Genomic DNA, 25174 nt, shown 5'->3' on the forward strand with positions numbered 1-25174 from the left:
AATAGATTAAGTGGATTTTATCCAAAATATCTATTTCCTATTACAGTACTGCATCTTTCTAATTTGGTGACTGCTATGACCTCATACACTGCCTATTTTCCATGCTTTTCCTAACTAGAAGAGACCCTATTTTTCTCCTTTGCTTGTTAAAGTGAAAATTATTGTGCAGCTTTCCATAGATTTGTCCCCAATGTCTTTTTAAAAATTATTTTTCTTTATTTTCTAAAAGTAGCATTGGAGATGTTATCTCCTTCCATTTCATCACCTCTTCATCCTCCTTGGAAACCCGATCCATGGTGGGTATTAAGATCTTTACATTTCTACTGGTTGGGCGATGACTTCATTGCTTTCAAGCCAGCTGGGGGATCTTGTGTGGCAGAGCATCGGACCGAAGCGGAGGTGTGGGTCGTTGCTGCTGCTGCTGCTGCTACTGCTGCGACAGCTCTTTGCACGCGCTCGGCTGCCGTGTAAGGAATCCTCAGGGTGCTAGGTCTTTGCGCCTAACTCACCCAAGGGACAGCAAGCTGCTGGATGAGTGTACGTGTGAGTGTGTGTTATGTGTGTGCATACGGGCGTGTGTGTGTGCACACGCAGTGGCAACAGTTGGGCAGCAGCAGCAATGGACTTCGATGTCATTTTTACCAACAACAGAGATAAACCATCCTCCATCCTGTATTTCTCAGCTCCCGCCCCGAGTGTGCTCTCCCCCTCTTCCCCGACTTCCCCCACCAAAGCCCCCGGCACGGGTCCCTCCGGAGGGAGGGCAGGATAGCTGCGCTGCAGGCAGGATTCCCCCTTTTTTCCGCAGTGACAGGCGGATTCCGGGGCCTCCTCGCCACCCCCTACCTCCGCAGCCACCCCTTTCTCAGTCACGATCTCCCCACCCCACCACCGTCGACCCTCTCCCTCCTTCCCCACGCTCCCCCCGGCGTCAGCTCCAGGCTCGGGCCCCGCCCCTCTCAGCCTCTCCAGCCCAGGTTGCTAGGGCTTGGCGGGGCAACCAAACCTGGCGTGCCAGGAGGCGCGGCGCGCGCGTGAGCGCGCAGGCGAGCTTGTATAAGGAACCAGCGTTCTCCGGCTTCGGAGACTCGAGCACGAGCGGCGCGAGCCCGAACCCCAAGACAAGCGCTTCCTTCTCATTGGCTCCTACTAGAAGGGGGCGGGGTAAAGGCGGGATCGGGCAGAGCCTGAGGCGCTTTTCCATTGGTCAGAACGGGCCGGCTGGGGCGGGGCAGTTAGCAAATTAGGCTGCGCGTTCGCTTCTGCTAGAGGGCGGGGCCGGAGGTTTCGATTAGTTGTCTCTGCCGCTGGGGAAGGTAAAGCGGCGACGGCGTCCTCAGGAGCTGTGGGGTCCCCTGCTAGAAGTGGGGGACTCGGCGGGGTGAGTAGTCGCGCCGCCACCCGCCCGCCAAGCCTTCTTGTCCTTACATCGGCCCCGCGTTCACCCAGCTTCTTCTGAGAGTGGGGACCCACCCGGTCCCCCCGGGCGGACGAGAGAAGGGGCGGCGGCGCCGGTCCCCCCGGAACGGGGCGACGCGGTGAGGGCGTCCCAGCCCGGAGTAGCCACTCCTCAGCGCTCTCCTGCGCCTCTGGAAGGGCTTCCTCCCAGGGGCTGGGGCTGCCTTTTGGGGTGTGGGGAGGCGAAAGGGTGTGAAAGAGGGGCGACGGGTCGAGCCTGCCCCGCGGGGCTTCCCTCAGCGGCGGGTCTGCGGCGTCCCCGCCCTGCCGCTCCCGCGGCAAGAGCTCCCCGGGGCTTGCGGCGAGGGAAGCCCCTTCCCGCCGGCGTCGAAGAGGGGCCTGCGCGCCCGAGCCCCCTGCCCGAGTTCGGAGGGAGCCCGAGACTCCAGTCGCGGCCCTGGCCCTTCTGACCTTGGCTGCCCGGGAGGGTGGGCGAGCGACCCGCCGCTGGCCCCACGGCTCCGCAACCTCCCCCGAACAAGTTTCAGGCGATGCTGTGAAGTTCACGACTGGCATAGTGCGGGGAAGAAGAATGGCCCCTTCTCAGACCTTGTTACCCTTTGGACCCTCATAGAAATCGGATTCTGGGGTTTGGAACCGTCTCCCAGAACGAACAGGTCCTCCTTGCGTTGACACGTTTTGTGCCCACGTTGGGGGAAAAAATAACCTGAACATATTTCAGTGTAAAGGCAGATCTTCCTTGAGGGTTTTGTTTTTCGCTTCACTTGAGTGTTAAAGCACAGATGCCTGAATAAGAAAAGCCTGACCTTAGTATCTCTACAGTGAGATTAGACGGGTGCTGTGATATTTAAGTAGTTACAGATCAGTATTCTGTTAGCACAATCTATTTTAATTGGCTGGAATTTAAGCTGATTTTAGAAAGTATTGTTGACACCGAATGATTTATTTCTGTGCATCTGAATTAGGTTTGTTTGAACGTAATGGTTATATAGTTAAATGTAAAAGATTAGACAAATTAATTTGAGAGCGTTTGTCTGAAACAGGAGACAGAGATGTGTATAGAACAGGATTATCATTTTAGGTAACAACTGCTGGAACATTTCCAGCTTGTTTCTTTCTTGCTGTAGGGTTACGAAAAAGACATCTTCACCGAGGCTATTCGGAATTACATGTGAGTGACACTTAAATGCAAATTTGTTTTTATTCCCTTTAAGTGTTTTAAAATGTGTTATTCACAAAATGTGAAGAGGCTATATTTACTTGTTCCTGTATCTTAAGTGTTGAAGGGGATAGTATGATCTTATGATTAACAATCCAATTAGGGTCCATTAATAATAGATTTTTAAAAAAGGCGTGCTGCTTTTTGAGAATATGATAGGTTGAGTACCTAGCAAGACTTTTAATTTCTTTTTATTAAAAGTACTATTTTAGGATTGAGAATTTTTGGCGTTGACACTGAAACCAGGAATAAGGAAGCCTGCAGCAGTCTTAGCAGTTTGACACCACCAGTAGGTGTTTCTGTTGACAAATGCAGAGAAGAGAACATTTGGGAAGGAAATCTTTTTTTCGGGGCGGGGGTGGGGGGTGGGGTGTGTGGGGGGGAGGTGAGGGTGGGTGAGGGGGGATGGAGCCAGAAGAGAGAAGCTGTAGAGCTAATGCTGCCAGCACTGTATGGTGAGCATTTCACAAGTACAAGGAAACCTAATTAGGGAAAAATTCCGTTTGGCTGTATTAAATAATAGAACTCCAAAAGAGGCATTCTAAATAAAGTTAACCATTCCAAGAGTGTTAAATAATCTGCCATTTCAGAGTAGTTGGGGGTTCCTCAATTGGAGAGGGTATCAAATCTCTTTGAATTGTCTTGCCTTTTTAACACAGTCAATGCAGCGATTAATTTGCTATATGTATATATATCAAACAGTTGAGTATTCCAGTTTTGTTGTTTAGCATATTTCCTAAGCCTAAATTTTTTAAAAGCAAAATCTGATATTTTAAAAAAAATTTGAAATAGAATTCTTTGTCCAGAGAGTATTCCTTTATTCCTGGCTCAGTCTTAAAATTTATTCATGATTTAGGGGTTTGTGGTTGGTATTTTTTTACCCCTTTTTCTTAGGTTTTTGATTTTTACTTATGCAAGTTCCCTAAGTCTGCTTTTGTTTATATTGTAATTTTCTTGGAATTATTTAAATCAGAGTGTGGCATCTATTGTGTCCCCTGGGGTTTTAAAAGGAAAGGCTCCCATTGAAAGAAATCTCAGGGCCATCTCGCATAGATGGGTAATAGAAGGTTGACTGCGAATCAGATGTATTTGGTTGCAAATATGCTGCTTGGGGTTAAGGCAGTTTCAGTTAACAGGAACCAGATTTTACATGGTGTTTCTACTTTGAAGGTACAGTATTGTTACATTACAAACTGAAAGACAGAGGTGGAGAAATTCCTTTAAGTATCACCCCTAGCCTTGTTTCACCACGGTGTCCAGGAATCTATGAGAGACTCTTAACAATAGCTGCATTGTTGGAAATGACAGTGGCTTCTCTTGCAGAAAGTTAACCTTTCATTATGATTTTCATTTCAATTTACTTTGTAAAAGAAAATTTAGCTTTATCTGAGAAATTGGCTGTGAGAAATTTGTAAAGAGAGCAAGGAAAATAGGTTTTCTTCAACATGTCTGTTAAAATTTCACATTCTGTCCCCTGCCGTTTTGATAACTGGTGATCTTTATTTCCTCTAGATATTAGAAGGTATTCTAACACAGTGCCTGATTTTTGGCAGTTACTGTGGGGATATGACTTTTTCATGTAATAAGTTGATGTCAAATAATAATATGAGGCATTTAGGAATAAATTAATTCACATGCATAGATCTAAAACGTGAGGGAAATCTTGTAGATAACCCTTAACTTTGGTACAAGACCAGCACAATTTGAAGTATTAAGTTGCTTTCTAAGTAGAAAAAGCTATTTGCTCAGAATTGGGTAATTTTAGATTTTAAAGTTTTTTTTTTTTTTCCAACATCAAATAATTTGGCAGCATCAAATTTCTTGATAAAGGAGGAGATAGAATCTCACAGATTCTTTATCATCTGATCATGGCATCAGTTGGACTACATTTCAACTTAGGACAATAATGCAATTAAAAGACTACATTTGAACTTTCTATTTGGAGGTTTTTCTAATTTGCTTTCAATCTCAAGCTTGACGTTAGAAATCTTTTGTTGGTGATGCGCAATTTTAGTGTTCAGATTTTAGGTTTTGATCGTTTTTAGAATTTTTTTTTATGTGTGTAGAGCAGTGCATGGATTACTGAATTAATCAGAGATCTGGCCTCATTTCTCATTCAAGTTTGTACATTTCTTCACACTGAGATACGAGCTTGGGTGCAATTCTGTCGGTGGGTGTGAAAGCTGAGGGTAAGGACCTTCTACCTAGAGACTGATAACATTTAAACATTTCAGATTTGGGAATTAATAGAAAGTTATTTACTAGGTTAAAAGGAACTAGCCCATTCAGGTATTTGAAACTGATTGTCAATACTTTGAATTAAGCTCTTAGAAACATTTGTGTTTGAGATAATCCTAATCAGGGTCAAGTTTTGGGTGTGGTCTCTCTTTTGGGCAGTCTTCTCTGTAATAATTGTGATACTCCGTCTATTGAGCCGTACTGAATGCCAGACACTGTGACAAGTAATTTTTTTGCATGAATACATGTGTGTTCTCACAACAGCTCTATGAAGTAGGTCTTCTTACCTCCTGTATACATGTCAAATGGGCTCAGAAATAAAGTACTTTGCTGAGATTACCCAGCTAGTCATCAGAAGCAGCAAAATTGCCATCCGAACTGGTCTGACTTGAAGCTGTGCTCTTCAAAACCATGCTTTCTGCTTCTCTTTAGGAAACTGATTTCCCAAGCATATTTATTTTTGACACGGGGTCTCACTCCGTTGCCCAGGCTGGAGTGCAGTGGTGTTATCACAGCTTGCTGCACCCTTAACCTGGCAGACTCAATCGATCCTCCCACCTCAGCCTCCCTAGTAGCTGGCGACTACAGGCACGTGCTCCCATACCAGGCCAGTTTTTCTTTATTTTTAATAGAGGCAAGGTCTTATGATGTTGCTCAGGCTGGTCTTGAACTCCTGGCGTCAAGCGAGTCTCCCGCTTTGGCCTCACAAAGTGCTTGGACTACAGGCATGAGCTACCGCCAGGTCCACCCCAAGGGTATTTTGAGTTCCTACTGTATATCATGCCTGGGGTGGTACTGAAGGTATATATATGCTTCTTGGAGTTCACAGGCTACATTGGCAAGGCTGCTGGACCTTTAGTCACATGGGGGACTGAACTCAGATCCATCAGGACTGCTGGATAGGACAGTTGGAAGTGCAGACTTTTCTAACCAGAGGGTCAGACTTTTCTAACAGAGGTTATGTTTCTTCATAAATGAAGGCTGTACATAATCATGCCAAAAATGAGGTAGTTGTTTCTAATTAGCTACTTGGTATTTCATGTTTCTGGATATTGCATTATAACCTTTGATGGACTTTGATTAAATTTGCTACACTAATAAAGGCTACAAAGATACTCCTTGAATTCAATTTTGTGGCTTAGATATACCCTTGAAATAAAATGGCAGCCATTATAATTTGCAGATGGGCACCTCTTGTGTAATTATGACCAGTGAAATAAAATCTGGAGGTAAAGTCTATAGAGATATACTATTATTGTGTGTGTGTGTGTTTTTTGAGACGGAGTCTCGCTCTGTTGCCCAGACTGGAGTGCAATGGTGTGATCTCTGCTCACTGCAACCTCCACCTCCTGGGTTCAAGCGATTCTCCTGCCTCAGCCTCCCAAGTAACTGGGATTACAGGTGCATGCTGCCACGCCTAGCTAATTTTTTTGTATTTTAGTAGAGACAGGGGTTTCACCGTGTTGCTCAGGCTGGTCTTGATCTCCTGAGCTCAGGCAGTCCGCCCGCTTCAGCCTCCCAAAGTGCTAGGATTACAGGCATGAGCCACCGCACCCACCCGTTGTTGTGTGCTAATACAGAGGTTGGACTCTGAAAATTTTTCTATGTGAAAGTAGAATTTTCTGCTATTTAAAGCTTCTTGTGATTAAAATTTTTTTTTAATTTTTAAATTTTTTTTTTTTTTTTAATGAGACAGAGTCCTGCTCTGTCACCCAGGCTGGAGTGCAGTGGTGGGATCTCGGCTCACCGCAACCTCCGCCTCCTGGGTTCAAGTGATTCTCTTGCCTTAGCCTCCTGAGTAGCTGGAATTACAGGCACCTGCCACCATGCCCGGCAATTTTTTTTGCATTTTTAATAGAGATGGGGTTTCACCATATTGGCCAAGTGGTCTCGAACTCCTGACCTCAGGTGATCCTCCTGCCTCAGCCTCCCAAAGTGTTGGGACTACAGGCGTGAGCCACCACACCTGGCTGTGATTTTTTTTTTTTTTTTAATAAGACCTATCATTAAGAGAACTAAACAGTTATGTACCCTAAAAGAACACTTAAAAGTCCATGTTAGGAAAAAAGAGGACTTAACATCTTTTTCTGTAATCGATTAAAATCACTTTTGTTACTTATTAAAGTTAGAAAGTGCTAACGAATACTGTAGAGCCTCAGGGCCAGAAATAATCTTGGCCAAAGCAGGACCATATTTCTACACAGATGGGACCTGTGCGTTAATTTGTTGATTTCTTTTTTTTTTTTTTTTTGAGATGGAGTCTCGCTCTGTCGCTCAGGCTGGAGTGCAGTGGTGTGGTCTTGGCTCACTGCAAGCTGTACCTCCCAGGTTCACACTATTCTCCTGCCTCAGCCTCCCGAGTAGCTGGGACTACAGGTGCCCGCCACCACGCCCGGCTAATTTTTTTTTGTATTTTTAGTAGGGACAGGGTTTCACCGTGTTAGCCAGGATGGTCTTGATCTCCTGACCTTGTGATCTGCCTGCCTTGGCCTCCTAAAGTGCTGGGATTACAAAATTTTGATTTCTTTATAACGTAATGGAGGTGTACTTTACATACCATAAAACTCACCTTTTTAGTGTATGATTCCATTATTTTTAAGTGAATTTATGGAGTTGGCGTAGCTATCATTACAGTCCAGTTTTAGAACATTTCCATCACCCCCAAAATTCTCTCCTGTCCATGAGTTTTTTTAACCTTATTTACTTGCTTCACCTAGACCACTTTTCTTTTTTTTTTTGAGACAGGGTCTCACTCTGTTGCCCAGGCTGGAGTGCAGTGCTGTGATCTAACCTCACTGCAACCTCCACCTCCTAGACTTGAGCGATCCTCCCACCTCAGCCTCTTGAGTAGCTGGAACTACTGGCATGCGCCACTGTGCCTGGCCAATTTCTTTCTTTCTTTCTTTTTTTTTTTTTTTTTTTTTGAGACGGAGTCTCGCTCTGTCGCCCAGGCTGGAGTGCAGTGGCCGGATCTCAGCTCACTGCAAGCTCCGCCTCCCGGGTTTACGCCATTCTCCTGCCTCAGCCTCCCGAGTAGCTGGGACTACAGGTGCCCGCCACCTCACCTGGCTAGTTTTTTGTATTTTTTAGTAGAGATGGGGTTTCACCGTGTTCGCCAGAATGGTCTCAATCTCCTGACCTCGTGATCCGCCCGTCTCGGCCTCCCAAAGTGCTGGGATTACAGGCTTGAGCCACCGCGCCCGGCCCTTTCTTTCTTTTTTTTAAGATGGAATCTCACTGTCACCCAGGCCGGAGTGCAGTGGTGTGATCTCGGCTCACTGCAACCTCTGCTTCCTGGGTTCAAGCGATTCTCCTGCCTCAGTCTCCAAAGTAGCTGGGATTACAGGCATGTGCCACCATGCCTGGCTAATTTTTGTGTTTTTAGTAGAGACAGGGTTTCACCATGTTGGCCTGGCTGGTCTTGAACCCCTGACCTCAGGTGATCTGCCTGCCTCGGCCTCCCAAAGTGCTGGGATTACAGATGTAAGCTACCGTGCCTAGCCAACCTAGATCTCTTTATCATCAGACATTGACAAATGAAATCATGTAGATCTTAAAAGATGTCTTTTTTTTTTTTTTTTTTTTTTTTGAGACAGGGTCTCAAGTCTGTCACCCAGGGTAGAGTGCAGTGGTGTGATCATGGCTCACTGCAGCCTCTGCCTCCCCAGGCTCAAGTGATCCTCCCACCTCAGCTTCCTGAGTAGCTGGGACTACAGGCGCAGGCCGCTATGCCTGGGTAATTTTTTTGTGTTTTGTAGAGATGGGTTCTCACAGTTTTGTTCAGGCTTGTCTTGAACTCCGGGGCTCAAGCCATTCCCCTACTTTGGCCTCCCAAAGTGCTGGGATTACAGACATGAACCAGTGTGCCTGGCCTAAAAGATGTCCTTAAAAAATATCTTCTGGAGGCCAGGTGTGGGTGGCTCACGCCTGTTATCCCAGCACTTTGGGAGGCCAAGGCAGGCAGTTCATTTGAGGTCAGGAGTTTGAGACCAGCCTGGCCAACATGGTGAAACTCCGTCTCTACAAAAAATACAAAAGTCAGTTGAGTGCAGTGGTGTACACCTGTAGTCCCAGCCTCCTGGGAGGCTGAGGTGGGAGGATGGCTTGAGCCTGGGAGGCAGAGGTTGCAATGAGCCAAGATCGTACCATTCACTCCAGCCTGGGCAACAGGAGTGAAACCCTGTCTCAAAAAAAAAAAAATAATAATAAAATAAATATATATATATACTTCTCAGCTGGGCGTGGTGGCTGGCCTGTAATTCCAGCACTTTGGGAGGCCGAGGCAGACGGATCACCTGAGGTCGGGAGTTCGAGACCAGCCTGAGCAACATGGAGAAACCGTCTCTACTAAAAATATAAAATTAGCCGAGTGTGGTGGCGCATGCCTGTAATCCCAGCTCCTCGGGAGCCTGAGGCAGGAGAATTGCTTGAACCCGGGAGGTGGAGGTTGCGGTGAGCCAAGATGGCACCGTTAGACTCCAGCCTGGGCAACGAGAGCGAGACTCCGTTTCAAAAAAAAAATTCACACATATTATCATTTATTAATGCTTTTTGTATTTTCAAAAATTCTTGCCTAAGCATAATACATAGCAAAATTTGAAGGATCATAATGGCAAATGGTATAAATTACCTTGTGTTTGTGGCTTAAATTTTATTTTCATTTGATCTTTTTTAAACCAACAAATAAAATACAACATTCTTGGTGATATGTTGGGAATGCAGGGAAAAGAAATGAAGGTAAAAGTAACATAATTATTGTGCAAGAAAAAGTTAATTCCAAATGTAAGAGCACAGGGAAACAACTGGTTTTCTTGATTTTAAGCTAATAACATTGTGCATTTTATTGTTTGGACCTCTAATCCCCCTTGACAGATGCGTGCCTAATGCGCATGTCGTAGAGCAGGCTTCATCAAATTCAGATATTTAGACACTTCGTCTACTTCAGACTGGATTGTGATGGGATTTGCAAACAGCTTAACATGCAAGGTACCGTAATTGCCTTTTCCTGCCTGCATCATTTTCTTCTTAGTGACCTTCTAGGGTGGACTGGGGAGTAAGGCCAGCTTGGGAACGGGAAGTCTAATCAGCACAGGCTGATCCCCACTTGTGCAGGTTTCCTCCTTTGCTCGGTGTATTGCTTGTGTGGACGGACACTGCTTAGGGATGTTATGTTTCTGGGTACATATAGTAGAGGAATGTAATGGTTTGGTTAGAAGTAAAGTGTTTTGGAAACTGTATCTAATTTTCTTTGCTTTTAGGTGAACATTTCTCAATGGAAAGTGACCCTTATATGTACCAGGCAGGTAAATCAATAACTCTTTGTGTGGTTGGTTGTGTCTGGATTTTTAATGGCAAACAGGTTAGACACACAGTGCTGGTCTGATATTAATAGTTTACTGTCAGTTCAATCATAACTGGTTCGAAATAGGCATAGGCTTGCCTTTTTTTTTTTGGACTCTATCAAATGGTAACATGAAGTGCCAGTGTAACTTGATTTTGATAGTAAGAACAACTTTGGTTTCTGGAAATTAACAAAACATATATAAATAATATATATTGTTTAAAAAGCTTACTTTACATTATTTTAGGTAAGTTGCAATTTTAGATATCAGTTTTAGATTTTGTATTATGGGCCAGGCGCGGTGGCTCATGCCTGTAATGCCAGCACTTTGGGAGGGCCAAGGTGGGCGGATCACTTGAGGTCAGAAGTTCGAGACCAGCCTGGGCAACAAGGTGAAACCCTGTCTCTAAAAAAATACAAAAATTAGCCGGGTGTGGTGGGACGCACCTGTAACCGCAGCTGCTCAGGAGGCTGAGTCGGGAGAATCCCATGAACCTGGGAGGCAGGGGTTGCAATGAGCCAAGGCCGCGCCACTGTATTCCAGCCTGGGCCACAGAGCGAGACTCCATCTCAAAATAAAGAAAAAGATTTTGTGTTATGTTTAAAGATTAGGTTCTTAGAAGTATGAGATTGTATTTTGATAATTAAAGTAAACATATACAGTCTCATGAGGAAGATATGGCAGATAAAAAAGGTGGTAAGTAATAGTTGAAGAACAACTTGCCTGGATTTACCTGATTACCCTGACATTGCTGATTTTAGAAACTAACTTCCTTATGAATAGAATCCTTCACAGATTACCAGAGGCTGGGTCAGATGTGACATATCCTAGAATTTATCCACACCCCTAGACACACACCCCACCAAGGTTTGTCAGCCACTTATGGGATATATTAACTGTAATTGCTAGTAATCATTATTCCTAATATTACCAGTAAATTCAAGTTTAGCAATGCAAATGAAAAGAAAAGGTTTGATTTTAATTGTAGTTACTGAAAATAGTTGGGGTAGACAAAAGCTAATTTTGTGCAAATAGGTATTTTATACTTTATCAATTATTTATTTCTCAAATAATCTGTCCTACATCCTGAGGATCTGTCCTTCATTCATTTAACAAATATTACTTAATGAGTATGTACTGTGTGCCAGACTATGCTGGAGACTACATGGAGTGATAAATAAGATGTAAGTAGTCACTACCCTCAAATAATTAATTATTTTTTGAGACAGAATCTCACTCTTGTCGCCCAGGCTGGAGTGCAGTGGTGCAATCTTGGCTCACTGCCACCGCCACCTCCTGGGTTCAAGCGATTTTTGTGCTTCAGCCTCCCAAGTAGCTGGGACTACAGGTGCGTGCCTCCACACCTGGCTGATTTTTGTATTTTCAGTAGAGACAGGGTTTCACCATGTTGGCCAGGCTGATTTCGAACTCCTGACCTCAAGGGATCCACCCACCTTGGCCTCCCAAAGTGCTAGGATTACAGGTGTGAGCCACCAAGCCTGGCCAAAGAATTTAGTCTTGAGATGGAGGCAGAGGAGAATTACAGAACACTATGGGAGTATACCTGACCCTTGAACAACGTAGAGGTTGGGGTGCTGACCCTCACGCAGTCAAAAATCCAAGTATAACTTTTGACCCCCTAAAAACTTTACTAAAATAACATACTGTTGACCGGAAGCCTTACTGGTAATAATAGTCAATTAACACGTTATTTTGTATGTTATATGTATTATGTAGTGTATTCCTATAGTAACGTAAGCCAGAGAAGAAAATGTTATTAAAATCATAGGAAGAGAAAAGATACTTACTATTCATTAAGAGGAAGTGGATCATTATAAAGGTGCTCATTGTCTTCACATTGAGTAGGCTGAGGAGGAAGAGGAGGAGTTGTCTTGCTGTCTCAGCAGGGGCAGAGGTGGAAGAGGTAGAGAAGGTGGAAGGGGAGGCAGGAGAGGCAGGCACACTCAGTGTAATTTATATTGAAAAAAAATCTGGGTATAAGTGGATCCATGCAGTTCAAACCTGTGTTGTTCAAGGGTCAACTGTATGTAACAGGGTAGGGCTGGAGAGTCTGTCCTTGGGGGAAGAGGTGGGAAGGTCACTCTGAGGAAGTAACATTTAAGTGAGACCTGAAGAATGAGAAGGACCTGGTCTAGTTGGGGAAATAAGTTTTTCAGACAGAAGGTGCAAATGTGATGAGGCAAGGTGAGAGAGCTGGGGTTTTTGCACAACAGAACCTTTCAAAGAACTAAAAGAGGGCCGGGCGTGGTGACTCATGCCTGTAATCCCAGCACTTTGGGAGGCTGAGGCAGGCAGATCACTTGAGCCCAGGAGTTCAAGACCAGCCTGGGCAAAATGGCAAAACCCCATTTCTACAAAAATGCAAAATTAGCTGAGTGTGGTGGTATGTTCCTGTAGTCCTAGCTACTCCCAGAGAGTAAGCTGGGAGGATTGCTTGAGCCCAGGAGTTTGAGGCTGCAGTAAGCCGTGATTATGCCACTGCACTCCAGCCTGGGCGACAGTGAGACTCTGACTCAAAAAAAAAAAAAAAAAAAAAAAAAGAACTGAAAGAAATCTACAACGACCAGAAAATAGAGAAACAGGCATTGAAGCAGAAGTTGGCAACAGGGGCCAGGTCTTGAAAAGGCTTAGTAGGCCATTTGCTGGGTTTTTGAACTTGCCCTAAGTCTCCCGGGAAACGGTTAAAGATTTTAAGCAGGGGTGTGACATGAAATGAAATGCTACAAAATCCAAGAATTTTAGTTCACTGGAACCTTGGTAATTTACCAGAAAGGTCATAATCTCTGCAAGGTAAAATATTCTTCTGTCGTTTCATTAAAATTTTTGTAACTCCTTTCTTGATTGATTGTCGTCTGCAGTATTATTTTCATTGTTTTTGTAGAAATTCCCTTTAATTTTCTAAAAGTACCTTTATCCCTCACTGTTCTGTTAACCTTATATAGGAATGCCATTTCTATTTATAACTGAATTAGAATATTTTTTCTAACAGCTTTAACTCTCTTCCATATTTAAACTTAAAGTTCTTGGCTGTTTTTTTCCCTCCAGACACCTTTAATCTGCTCAAGGTATTTAATGTTTTAACGAAATGTTTCATTAAATTTGCTTTATTCTTTTGTTCTTCCAAATACAGTTTCTTAGATCTAGTTTAATATTTCTCAGTATTTATGCTATTTCATATTTTATGAAATAACATGTAAGCACCCAGAATGGTTTTAGAAAATTTTGTTACTATTGTATAGGAGCACTAATCTTCATCAAGAACACCATTTTCAAATCTGGTTCACATTCTGTGGCCTTATCTCTTACATTAAATTGGTCTCTGTTAAACATTTTATGTTCAGGTGGGCTTATTTATATATAAGTGCTATAAAGGTGTTATTTTTTATATCCTGATTTGTTTCTTTCTCCCACAGTAAATGTCCCTACATGCTGAATTCTTTTTAGGAAATCTTTGCCATGCTAAGTTTTTGATTGCCTTGGTGGTTGCGTGAGCATTCATTCAAGTCTTTCTTGGTGTAAAGTTGTTAGCTCATGTCTGTATACAATGCTATTGCCCACTGTTCCTCTCCACATGTACAAAGAATAACTGCAGCATCACCTTCTTCAAGTATTTCCTTTGAAATCTACATATTGATTCAGCCTTGAATTGAGTTTGCTTTTGCCATGAGTTCTTTTCTTTTCTTTTCTTTTTTTTTTTTTCTTTTTTGAGACGGAATCTTGCTCTGTCCCCCATGCTGGAGTGCAATGGCGTGATCTCGGCTCACTGCAACCTCCGCCTCCTGGGTTCAAGCAATTCTCTTGCCTCAGTCTCCCAAGTAGCTGGGATTACAGGCATGTGCCCCCACGCCTGGCTAATTTTTGTATTTTTAGCAGAGACAGGGTTTCACCAGGTTGTCCAGGCTGGTCTTGAACTCCTGACCTCATTATCTGCCTGCCTTGGCCTCCCAAAGTGCTGGGATCGCAGGTGTGAGCTAAGGATGGGCATATAAAGCTGGGAGAATTGCAAGAAGTAATGTTTATTTATGTACTACATGCTTTGCTTTGATGCTTGTACCGTAGCTACATCCCAGGATCTTTTCTACTGTAAACTTCATGGAGGCTTGGAGTGTTGACTGTTATACACTCAGTATGTGGGTACCACATTGCCTTACACGTAGGAAGTGCTCAATAAACACTTCCCTTATCAAAGGTGCCCCTTTTTGCACCCCCCCCCCACCCATTTCCTCATGTTTGTATCTTCTTCCTTGTGCAGTGGTTGCTATATCAGGTGCCTATCTAGTGGATCCTCCTCTCTGCTCACCCTATAGACATGCCTGTCCTGTGTCTAGTTACCTGTGTAAGATGTGTAATTGTTATAATTGGGTCCACACTGATAAATGAGTAGGTGCTAATAGCTCTCTGTGGGGCCCCAGAATCTTTTCTACCAACATTTACAGTATGGCAGATGAAGGGGAAGCCAAAGATGACAACTACCAGAGTGACGTCTCTGAGTTTTTTTTTATGATTTATTGCATGAATTCATTGAAATGCTGAGTTCTGTTTCATAATAGGTGTGTGTGTGTGTGTGTGTGTGTGTGTGTGCTCGCGCGTGCGTGCATGTATCTACGTTGTACAGTACAGGCATACTTTGGAGATAGTTTTGTTTTAGACTACCACAATGAAGCAAATATTGCCGTAAAGCAAGTCACACAAATTTTTTGGTTACTCAGTGCATATAAAAGCTTTGTTGGCTGGGCGTGGTGTCTCACACTCGTAATCCCAGCACTTTGGGAGACCAAGGCAGGCAGATCCCAGAGGTTGGGAGTTCGAGATCAGCCTGGCTAACATGGTGAAACTCTGTCTCTACTAAATATACAAAATTAGCTGGGTGTGGTGGCTCGCGCCTGTAATCCCAGCTAGTCAGGAGGCTGAGGCGGGAGAATCACTTGAAGCCAGGAGGTGGAGATTGCAGTGAGCTGGGATCACACCACTGCACTCCACTCCAGTCTGGGCGATAGAGTGAGACTTGGTCTCCAAAAAAAAAAAAAAAAAAACAAAGCTTTGTTTACACTATACTGTTGTCCATTAAGTGTACAATAGCATTATGTCTAAAAAATAAAAGCACATACTTTAATTTAATTTATTGCCAAAAAATGCTGGCAATCATTTGACCCTTCAGTGACCCATAACCTTTTTGCTGGTGGTGGGTTTTGCCTTAGTATTGATGGTGACTGACTGATCAGGGTGGTGGTTGCTGAAGGTTGGGGGATCTGTGGCAGTTTCTTAAAATAGGACAACAATGAAGTTTGCCGTATCTGTTGACTCTTCCTTTCATTGTAGGTTTCTCTGTAGCATACGATGCTGTTTGATAGCATTTTACCCGCATTAGAACTACTTCTCCAAGCCCGCTGCTGCTTTATCAACTAAGTTTATAGAATAGTCTATTTTTGAAATAGTCATTTCAAAAATGTTTAAGGCTTCAAAAATGTTTAAAGTAGATTCCATCTCAGAAAAACACTTCCTTTGTTCTTCCATAAGCAGCAACTCCTTTGCCCATTCATGTTTTATCATGAGATCACAGCAATTCAGTCATATCTTCAGGCTCCTCTTGCCTTGGCCTCCCAAAGTGGTAGGATTGTAGGTGTAAGCCACTGCACCTGACCATATCATCTTTTTTTGTTGTTATTGTGGTTTTTGAGACAGAGTTTTGCTCTTGTTGCCCAGGCTGGAGCACAGTGGCACTATCTTGGCTCACTGCAACCTCCGCCTCCCGGGTTCAAGCCATTCTCCTGCCTCAGCCTCCCAATTAGCTGGGATTACAGGCATGTGCCACCACACCTAGCTAATTTTGTATTTTTAGTAGAGATGGAGTTTCACTGTGTTGGTCAGATTGGTCTCGAACTCCTGACCTCAGGTGATCCACCCACTTCAGCCTCCATATAATCTTTATGTCTATAAACGGGTATGTCTTTCCTTCTGCTAGGCCATTAGTGCTGGTATTTGAGTTAGTTTATTTAGGAAATGGTGTAGTCAAGTCCAAGGTTGTACTACTCACCACATGACAGCCAATAAGTTAAGAGACAAGGTGTTGGGGCAAGGAAAGCAATTTTATTTGGGGAGCCAGCAACCGGAGAAGATGGTGCTAGTAATGTCCTAAAGAACCATCTTAAGTTAATACGAATTTTAGCCTCCTTTTATGTTAAAGGAAGAGAGAAGAAGGAGGAGATTGAGGTCAAGAGGTGACTATGATGACCACAGACATCTGGGTGGCAGTGAGGGTCTGTGGAGGTTGTGAAACTTCTTTGTCCTTGGTCAGGTCACAATACTGTAAATCTTTAACATGGCTGGGCATGGTGGCTCACTCCTGTAATCCCAGCACTTTGGGAGGCTGAGGCAGGCAGATAACTTGAGCCTAGGAGTTCAAGACCAGCCTGGGCAACATGGTGAAACACCGTCTCTACCAAAAATACAAAAATTAGCCGAGTGTGTTGGCACACACCGGTGGTCCCAGCTACTCAGGAGGCTGAGGTGGGAGGATCACCTGAGCCCAGGAGGTCGAGGCTGCAGTGAGCCATGATAGTGCCACTGCACTCTAGCCTGGGTGACAGAGTGAGACCCTGTCTCAAAAAAAAAAAAAAAAGAAAAAAGAAATCGTTAACAACATTGTTGTGTGTACACTGCCCTTATCTCTTCAGGGGTTAGTTTTCAGAAGGGACTATTTGCTTTAAACTATAAACTATAGACTGAATGTCTCCCATAGTTAGATGGTATCACTGGGTGGTGGTGGGGGCTTAGAAGCAAAATGATGTTAGTCATGCTAGGCCTCTTTTTCACTGTTACGTTGGGCTGGATTTGAGCTTTTTTGTGTTGTTATGGTTAACTTAGTGTACCCCAATTTTCAAATTCTCTTAGAGATACTTTGTGATCAGAGTGGGAATTGGTTTACCAGAACAGTGTCTGTTCCAGTCTAAATTTCAGGTCTCCCCTTTAAAGCGTGCTTTAGTGAGGGTCTCTTTACATGCTGTTGATTTTCTCCCGTCCCTTTCTCAGTGATATTCTGCTCTTACTGTTCCTGGAAGTTTGTTTGCTTGGAGGTGGGGAGGGGTGGTAGGATGTGGTCTCTTCTTGATTAAGCCTCAGTTTCAGGCCTGAGTTTCAGGATCTTGCCCCTTCCCTGGCTGTTGTAGTGGGCTCAATGTGGAATGCTATCCCCCTCCCAGGACTTGGGCACCCATTCCTCCTCCCTGCTTTTTCACTGTTGTCTTAAGGGTAGAAGTAACCATTGTCCCTTCTGTCACAGTGAAGGCTTGTCTTCCCTAGTGGAGATAGGGTAGAGTGATCTGAGGGTAGTGTCCAGCCTCTCAGGCTTAGCTGCTGCTCACCCCCAGGTTTGCATCACAATGAGCATACCTCAGAGCTCTTTAGACCTCTGAGTGGGTGGGGTGGGGGGGGGTTGGAGGAGGAAGGCCCTGCAGGAAGTTGAGGTACCATATCCTCAATTTCTGTGACTCCCAGTGGTTTCACGCTATCTTTTCAGCAAGCCACATCAGATTTCACCCATTTACTGACTCTTCTACCCGTTCTTTTTGGTGTCCAGCTGTACTCTCTGAGTGGTGAGCATATGGTCGTCTCCTTTCTCCCTTCAGGTGCGCTCCTTAGTTTTTGAGCCAACTGGTTGCTCTGTTGGTTTTGTTTTTTGTTTTTTTTCTTGAGACGGAGTCTTGCTCTTTCACCCAGGCTGAAGTGCAGTGGCGCGATCTCGGCTTACTGCAAGCTCCGCCTCCCGGGTTCACGCCAATCAAGTAGCTGGGACTACAGGCGCCCGCCACCATGCCTGGCTACTTTTTCTGTATTTTTAGTAGAGACGAGGTTTCACCGTGTTAGCCAGGATGGTCTCCATCTCCTGACCTCGTGATCCGCCTGCCTCGGCCTCCCAAAGTGTTGGGATTACAGGCATGAGCCACTGCGCCCAGTGCTCTGTTGAGTTTAAAGAAAGTCTTGAATTTGAAATTAGTTCAGCTCTTTTTCATTGTAGTTCTCTTGTTCCAAGGTTGAAGCCAGAAATTTGGTTACGCTTAAAATTTTAACATGAGTGTTTCCTTAAGTCTAAGCTTAATTATTATTCCTGTCCTCCTGAATAAGACCAAGAGTTTGGAATGAATTACTCCTTAACCGTTAGCCCCTCTTCCATGTTAATGTTATTTATGTGTTAGTTTTGCCTTATTTAAGCCACCTTACACCTATAAAAATAGTGAATATTTACTCATGTGTTTTTCAGGTTTCTTTGGTCACCATTCTTCCTGCACTCTATTTCTTCCTTCTTGGTTCAGTTTCTTCCTTCTTTATTAAAAAATGTTCTTAAATAATTATTTCAGTAAGGGCCCTTTAATAGTAAACTTGGTCTTGGTGTTTGTGAAAGTGTCTGTACTTCACTTTTTCTCTTGAATGATTGTTGAGCTGGGTCCAGAATTTGGGTTAATTACTTTCCCTGAGTACTTCGATGTTATTCTCCTGTGTTTTGACAAATTTGTAAATTTTTTTTAACTTTTATTTTAAGTTTGGGGGTACATATGAAGTTTTGTTACATAGGTAAACACATGTCACAGGGGTTTGTTGTACATATTATTTCATCACCCAGGTATTAAACCCAGTACCCAATAGTCATTTTTTTCTGCTCCTCTCCCTCCTCCCATCCTTCACCCTCAGGTAGACCCCAGTGTCTGTTGTTTCCTTGTGTTCGTAAGTTCTTATCATTTAGCTCTCATTAATTTTTAATTTTTTGGTGGAGATGGGTTTCATTTTATTGCTTAGGCTGGTCTGGAACTCCTGGCTTCAAGTGATCCTCCTCAGTCTCCCAAAGATCTGGGATTACAGCTGTGAACTACTGGCATCTGGCCTATTTTTATTTGCTAATGAGAAGTCAACAGTCAGTTTAGTTGTAATTTCGTTGTGGGGAGGTAATTCTCTCTCCTCTTGAGCTACTTTTAAGATCTTTTCCTTGTTTATTTATTTATTTTTTATTTATAGTACTTTTGAGTTGCTGTTTATTTCCTTGTTTTTTTGATCTTCAGGGTTTTCTTTTCTGCGGTATCTCTAGGTGTGGATTTGTTTTATGTATCCTGCTTTTATTTGATGTATTCCATTAGTCCGAGGATCCCTGATGTCTTCAGCTGTGGGAGAAAATCTTAGCCATTATCTTTTAAAATAGTTTTGTCTCCATTGTCCATTTATGGAACCATTATTTAGATATGTTTTGGGATTTTTCATCACATCCTTCATGTTGTTTAAGTTTTCTTTAATTTACATTTCTCTCTCTTCTGGGTAATTTCTTGACATCTACGATTCACTAATTTCCTCTTTAACTGTGCAGTTAATTTGTTAACTTATTGAGGGTTTCACTAAAAACATTTGGCTATATATAAATAGTCAAATATGTAAATATTGATATTTGTACAAATATATTTGTGTGTATAAACATATATATACGTGTTTTAGAGATGGAGTCTTGCTGTGTTGCCCAGGTTGGTGTTGAACTCCTGGTCTCAAGTGATCCTCCCACCTCGGCCTCCCAAAGTGCTGAGATGTACAGGCATGAGCCACTGTGCCCCACCTTGAATATATTTTCAAATTTAAGAATTTCTGTTACATTTTCTTTCAAATCTGTTTTTAAATTTTCTTTCAAATCTGCTTTTAAATTTTCACAAGGGCATTTTCTTGAGACATTTTAAAATATAGTTATGTTTAAGTCCTGTTTGGATTATTTTCTTAGCTGTAATTTTTGAGGAATGGAATCTCCCATTTGGCTTCCCTTCTTCCCTCCAAGATTTTTGCTGTTTCTCCGTGTGGTATGCAATATTTGACAATTTGAGAATTGTTTGCCTATGCCTGGGTTTTGGGATGCTCTTTTGGTCTGATTTTGCATTTGTCTCTGATGGGACCCTTTGGGTTCGCTGCATCTAGAGAGGTTTTGGTCTATTCTCAGATGAGTCTCCAGCACCTGCAAAGTAGTGTAAATTTTGACTCCATATTTGTATAGAACAGACTTGGGGTTTTCCCTTCTGTTTGGGTCACTTTTTTTTTTTTTTGAGATGGAGCCTTGCTGTGTTGCCCAGGCTGCACTGCAATGGCACAATCTTGGCTCACTGCATCCTCCGGTTCCCGGGTTCAAGCTATTCTCCTGCCTCAGCCTCCTGAGTAGCTGGGATTACAGGTGCATGCCACCACGCCCTGCTAATTTTTGTATTTTTAGTAGAGACAGGGTTTCACCATGTTGGTCAGGCTGATCTCGGACTCCTGACCTCAAGGGATCCGCCCGCCTCGGCCTCCCAAAGTGCTGGGATTACAGGCATGAGCCACTGCATCCAGCCTGTTTGGGTCACTTTCTATGCACAGCCCTCGGCTGGTGTTTGTAGCTTTTCTTTTTATTTTTTCACTCAGGGGCAGTCCTTTATGTCTTTGTCTTTGTCTTTGTGCTGGTGGTTCACCTCCAGCTTCTTTCCCAGGCCCAGGCTTCAGACAACTGATATATTTTGGCTCTGTGTCTCCACCCAAATCTAATCTCGAATTGTAATCCCCACATGTCGAGGGGAGGGATTTAGTGGGAGGTGACTGGATCATGGGGGCTGTCTCCCCCATGCTGTTCCTGTGAGTTCTCATGAGATCTGATTATTTTATAAGCGGCTCTTCCCCCTTTACACTCTGTGTCATGCTGCCTTGTGGAGAAGGTGCCTGCTTCCCCTTCTGCCATGATTGTAAGTTTCCTGAGGCCTCCCCAGCCATACGGAACTGGGGGTCAATTAAACCGCTTTCCTTTATAAAATAAATTACCCAGTCTTGGGTAGTATCTTTAAAGCAGTGTGAGAACAGACTAAACAGGAAACTTCTCCAGTTTCCTGGTCCTGTAATCATTTGCATTTGCAGCCCTTGATTTAGAGGGCAGGGGTGAGCAGGTGTTTATCATGTGAAGAATCTCATTTAATACATTTTTCTGTCTTTGCAGCCACTCCTGTCTATTCTTGTTTTCTTCCTGACTGTTGGTCAGGAGGTAGTTCTGCCAGTTAAGAACCAGGAAGTAGGCTTGTAATCCCAGCACTTTGGGAGGCTGAGGCGGGCAGATCACCTGAGGTCAGGAGTTTGAGACCAGCCTGGCCAACATGGTGAAACCCCGTCTCTACTAAAAATACACATATACAAAAAATTAGCCAGGCATGGTGGGCGGGCACCTGTAATCCCAGCTACTTGGGAGACTGAGACAGGAGAATCGCTTGAACCTGGTAGGCAGAGATTACAGTCCGTGAGCTGAGACCGCGCCATTGCACTCCAGCCTGGGCAACAAGAACAAAACTCTGTCTCAAAAAAAAAAAAAAAAAGAACTGGGAAGTAGTTATAACCACAGACAACCCCCACCTTGAACAGGTTATTTACCAAAATTTCATTTGAACATTGATTGTGTAGAGCACAGTTCACATTATCTGATGGGAACTATGTTATTTAGAAAATGGATTTGTTTCCCAGGTGAACCTGAGGAGTCTGTTCTCTCCATTATGCAGTTGAAATTCATATAGACTTGTGAGTTCTTTGGAACAGTAATCAGTATATAGTATGTGATTTCTGTGGGAAGGTATAATACATTTTAACATTCTCGGTGAAGAAGGGAGTATGCTATTTTCCAGCCTCAGTCGGTATTCCCTGGTGTGACCTGCCAGCTACCAGACCCCAACAGTTGTTACAACTCCAGCCACTGTTTTCAAATCTGCCACTAAATTATCACCACTCATACTCAGCACATGACCTTGCCTCCACTTCACTGAGAACTTTGAGCCATCTGGTTGATTTTCTTCAACTTCTGGCTCCATCTACCAGTTTGTCATCCCTCCCTCTCCAGTGTTGCCCTCTCCTCCTATCTCAGAGGATGAGATGCTTCTTCTGCTGTTTGAGGCAGTCCTTTGCCAGGGGCCTTAGGCTTCACTGCTGCTTCTTTGGCAGTCTTTTCCCATCAGTTATTCCCCTTCATTCTCCCCATTCTGTTCCTAGTGGCTGTCCACTTGGGGAGGAGGGGTGAAGATTTTGCCTCCAGGGAACATTTGGCAGTGTCTGCCGACAATTTTGGTTGTCAAAATTGGGAGGTGGTGGTGATGCATGTGCTGCTAGCATCTCATGGGTAGAGGCATCTAGATATCCTACAATGCACAGGACAGCCCCATGACAAAGGATGACCTGGTCCACAATGTCAGTAGTGCCCGGGTTGAGTAATGTTGCTGCATCCTCAGGGTCTCACTTTTGACTCCTTCATTTTTCTCTACCTGTTATCTTATGCCTAAGATTCTCATCCTAGGAAACCCTCCCTGAACCACATGTCCAATCCTCTCCTAGCTACCTAACTTCTCCCCTTCTCGTTGAAACTTCTGAAAGAGCGATTTACGTGTAGTCTCTCATTCACTTTTCAAATTTTAGCTGTTGCTTTCTGGCTTCCCATCCCCACCGCTGCTTAAACTGTTTTTGCTGAGAATGCTTGTGACCTCTTGTGTGCTGCATCTAGTGAATTCATTTATTCCTAATTTTACTTGACATTTTTGTTGCACCTGACACTGTTAATCACTATCTCCTTGAACCAGTGTATTCCATTGTCATCCTTGTTCTCCATGTCCTTCTCTTGTATTTCTTTCTCTCCCTCCCGTGTGGGCTTCTTGATGATCTACTTACTCCTTACACACTGCTATTACCTGGTTTTGACTTCTTAGCCAAGGATTATCATAGGTCATTGTCTCCATGAAGTACCTCAGTTACCCCAAGGATTTCAGTTGTACTTATATACAGATGTTTTTCTAAATTTCTAAATTCTTTTTTTTTTCTTTTTGAGACAGGGTCTCACTCTGTTGCCCTGGCTGGAGTGCAGTGGCATGATCACAGCTCACTGTATCCTCACCCTGTAGAGATGGGGTTTCTCTGTGTTGCCCAGGCTGGTCTCAGAACTCCTGGGTTCAAACGATCCAACTGCCTTGACCTCCCAAAGTACTGGGATTACAGGCATGAGCCACCATGCCCGGCTTAAATTCTTCCATGACTTTTCCCTCCAGGCTTTAGTGTCCGTTGTAATCCGCTGGAAATCTACACCTGAATATTCTATAGGTACCCTACACTCAGCATGTCTAATGTGAAGTACAGCTTTTCCTAAAACTTAGTTTTCTGAGATCCACCTGGGCTCCCAAGACAGATAGTTGGGTCTTGTCCAGTTTGTATATTTATCTCCAGTTGCCAGTGTGATATAAAATATCATTTAGATCATATCACTCACCTACTTGAAAGTCTGTACTGGTGCTGTCTTGGTAACAGAAAGAGAAAGTAGACTGAATTCCCTCATTTTGCCCATCAGGCTCTCCTTGATATAGTCTCTGCCCACCCACCTCTCCAACCTCACTCACATCGTCTCTCTCCTGCCTCAAACGCTATGCTCCGGCATGTATAGCTTCCTATATAGTTTTGTTTCAAACTTGATGTCTTTATGTCTTTTGCCTGGAATGCAGTATTTTTCTATTGAATATGTGGATTGCTTGCCTTTTGAGTGGTGAGATTCCCTATTCCTCACGGAAGCTACAGTTAATTGGCACCTTGCCCCACTTCTGTGGCCTCAACATCATGAGGAGTAAGGATGTCTGAATTATTTCAGAGAGCCAGGGCTTGGTAAATGCTGCATTAGTCTTGTTGAAAGAAGGTAGAGAGGGGACATTGGCACGGGTGTTTCACAGCTCTTCAGTTATGTAGCTTACTACTAACCATTTCTTTCCTCAGTCCCTACTTCCTCTATTTTATTACCTTTCAGGTGTTCTTCTGGAAAAATGTATCTTTTGAGGGAGAACCTCTTTTATTTTTTTAAATTAATTAATTTATTTTTTAGACAAAGTCTCACTCTGTTGCCCAGGCTGGAGTGCAGTGGCACGATCTCGGCTCACTGCAACCTCTGCCTCCTGGGTTCAAGCAATTCTGTGCCTCAGCCTCCCGAGTAGCTGGGATTATAGGTGCACGCCACCATGCCCAGCTAATTTTTGTATTTTTAGTAGAGTCGGGGTTTCACCATGTTGGCCAGGCGATCTCTTGACCTCATGATCCGCCTGCCTCGGCCTCCCAAAATGCTGGGATTACAGGCGTGAGCCACTGTACCCGGCCCCCTTAATTCTTTTGATGTGAAATAAGCAAATGCTGCCAAATGTAAGATATGTTGCTCAGTTTTTAGTCTAGATTTTTTATTATGTTCTGATTCTTGGAAAATGAAAACCCACTCCTGATTTTTTGGTTAATATGTACCTCATACAGTGTCTGTGAAAATTAAACTAAATAACATAGGTGAAGTGCCTAACACAGTACTTGGTACATAACAGGCAGCAGTAAATACTAGTTCCTGTTACTCATTCTTCTTTGCCAGATTATTAAAATGACTACAGCACTCCATACATTAGACAAAAAGTTGTTTTTACTGAACCCTTGTTCGATGAAGGGCAATATGCCAAATACCTTGAGGGATACAGAGATGTTTTAGGCTGCTTCCTGTCCAGGGATAAATATTAGCATACTGTATATATAGTTACATTTTGAGGCTTTTTTTTTTTTTTGAGACAGAGTTTCGCTCTTGTTACTTAGGCCGGAGTGCAATGGTGCAGTCCTGGCTCACGGCAACCTCCGCCTCCCGGTTTCAAGCAATTCTCCTGCCTCAGCCTCCCAAGTAGCTGGAATTATAAGCACCTGCCACCATGCCCAGTGTTTTCTTATATTTTTAGTAGAGATGGAGTTTCACCATGTTGGCCAGGCTGGTCTCAAACTCCTGACCTCAGGTGATCCGCCTGCCTCAGCCTCTCAAAGTACTGGGATTACAGGCGTGAGCCACTGTGCCCAGCCCCCCACCTTTTTTTTTTTAAACATGCTGTTGTGAAAACTTTTCGGTCTTCTAATATTACTTTATTTG

At 43.7% G+C, this 25174-nt stretch overlaps 1 protein-coding gene across 1 annotated transcript in view; it reads left to right on the top strand.

Moving 5' to 3' along the window:
* The first annotated feature begins 1268 nt into the window (after positions 1-1268).
* Positions 1269-25174, top strand: part of CDKL5 (cyclin dependent kinase like 5) — a 211346-nt gene continuing 187440 nt past the window's right edge. The window contains exon 1 of the mRNA XM_030934364.1: positions 1269-1381. The gene's annotated coding sequence lies outside the window, so the exon portion shown is untranslated. The remainder of the gene's footprint in view (positions 1382-25174) is intronic.

This window comes from Rhinopithecus roxellana, chromosome 7, assembly GCF_007565055.1.
Source record: "Rhinopithecus roxellana isolate Shanxi Qingling chromosome 7, ASM756505v1, whole genome shotgun sequence".
Classification (NCBI taxonomy): domain Eukaryota; kingdom Metazoa; phylum Chordata; class Mammalia; order Primates; family Cercopithecidae; genus Rhinopithecus; species Rhinopithecus roxellana.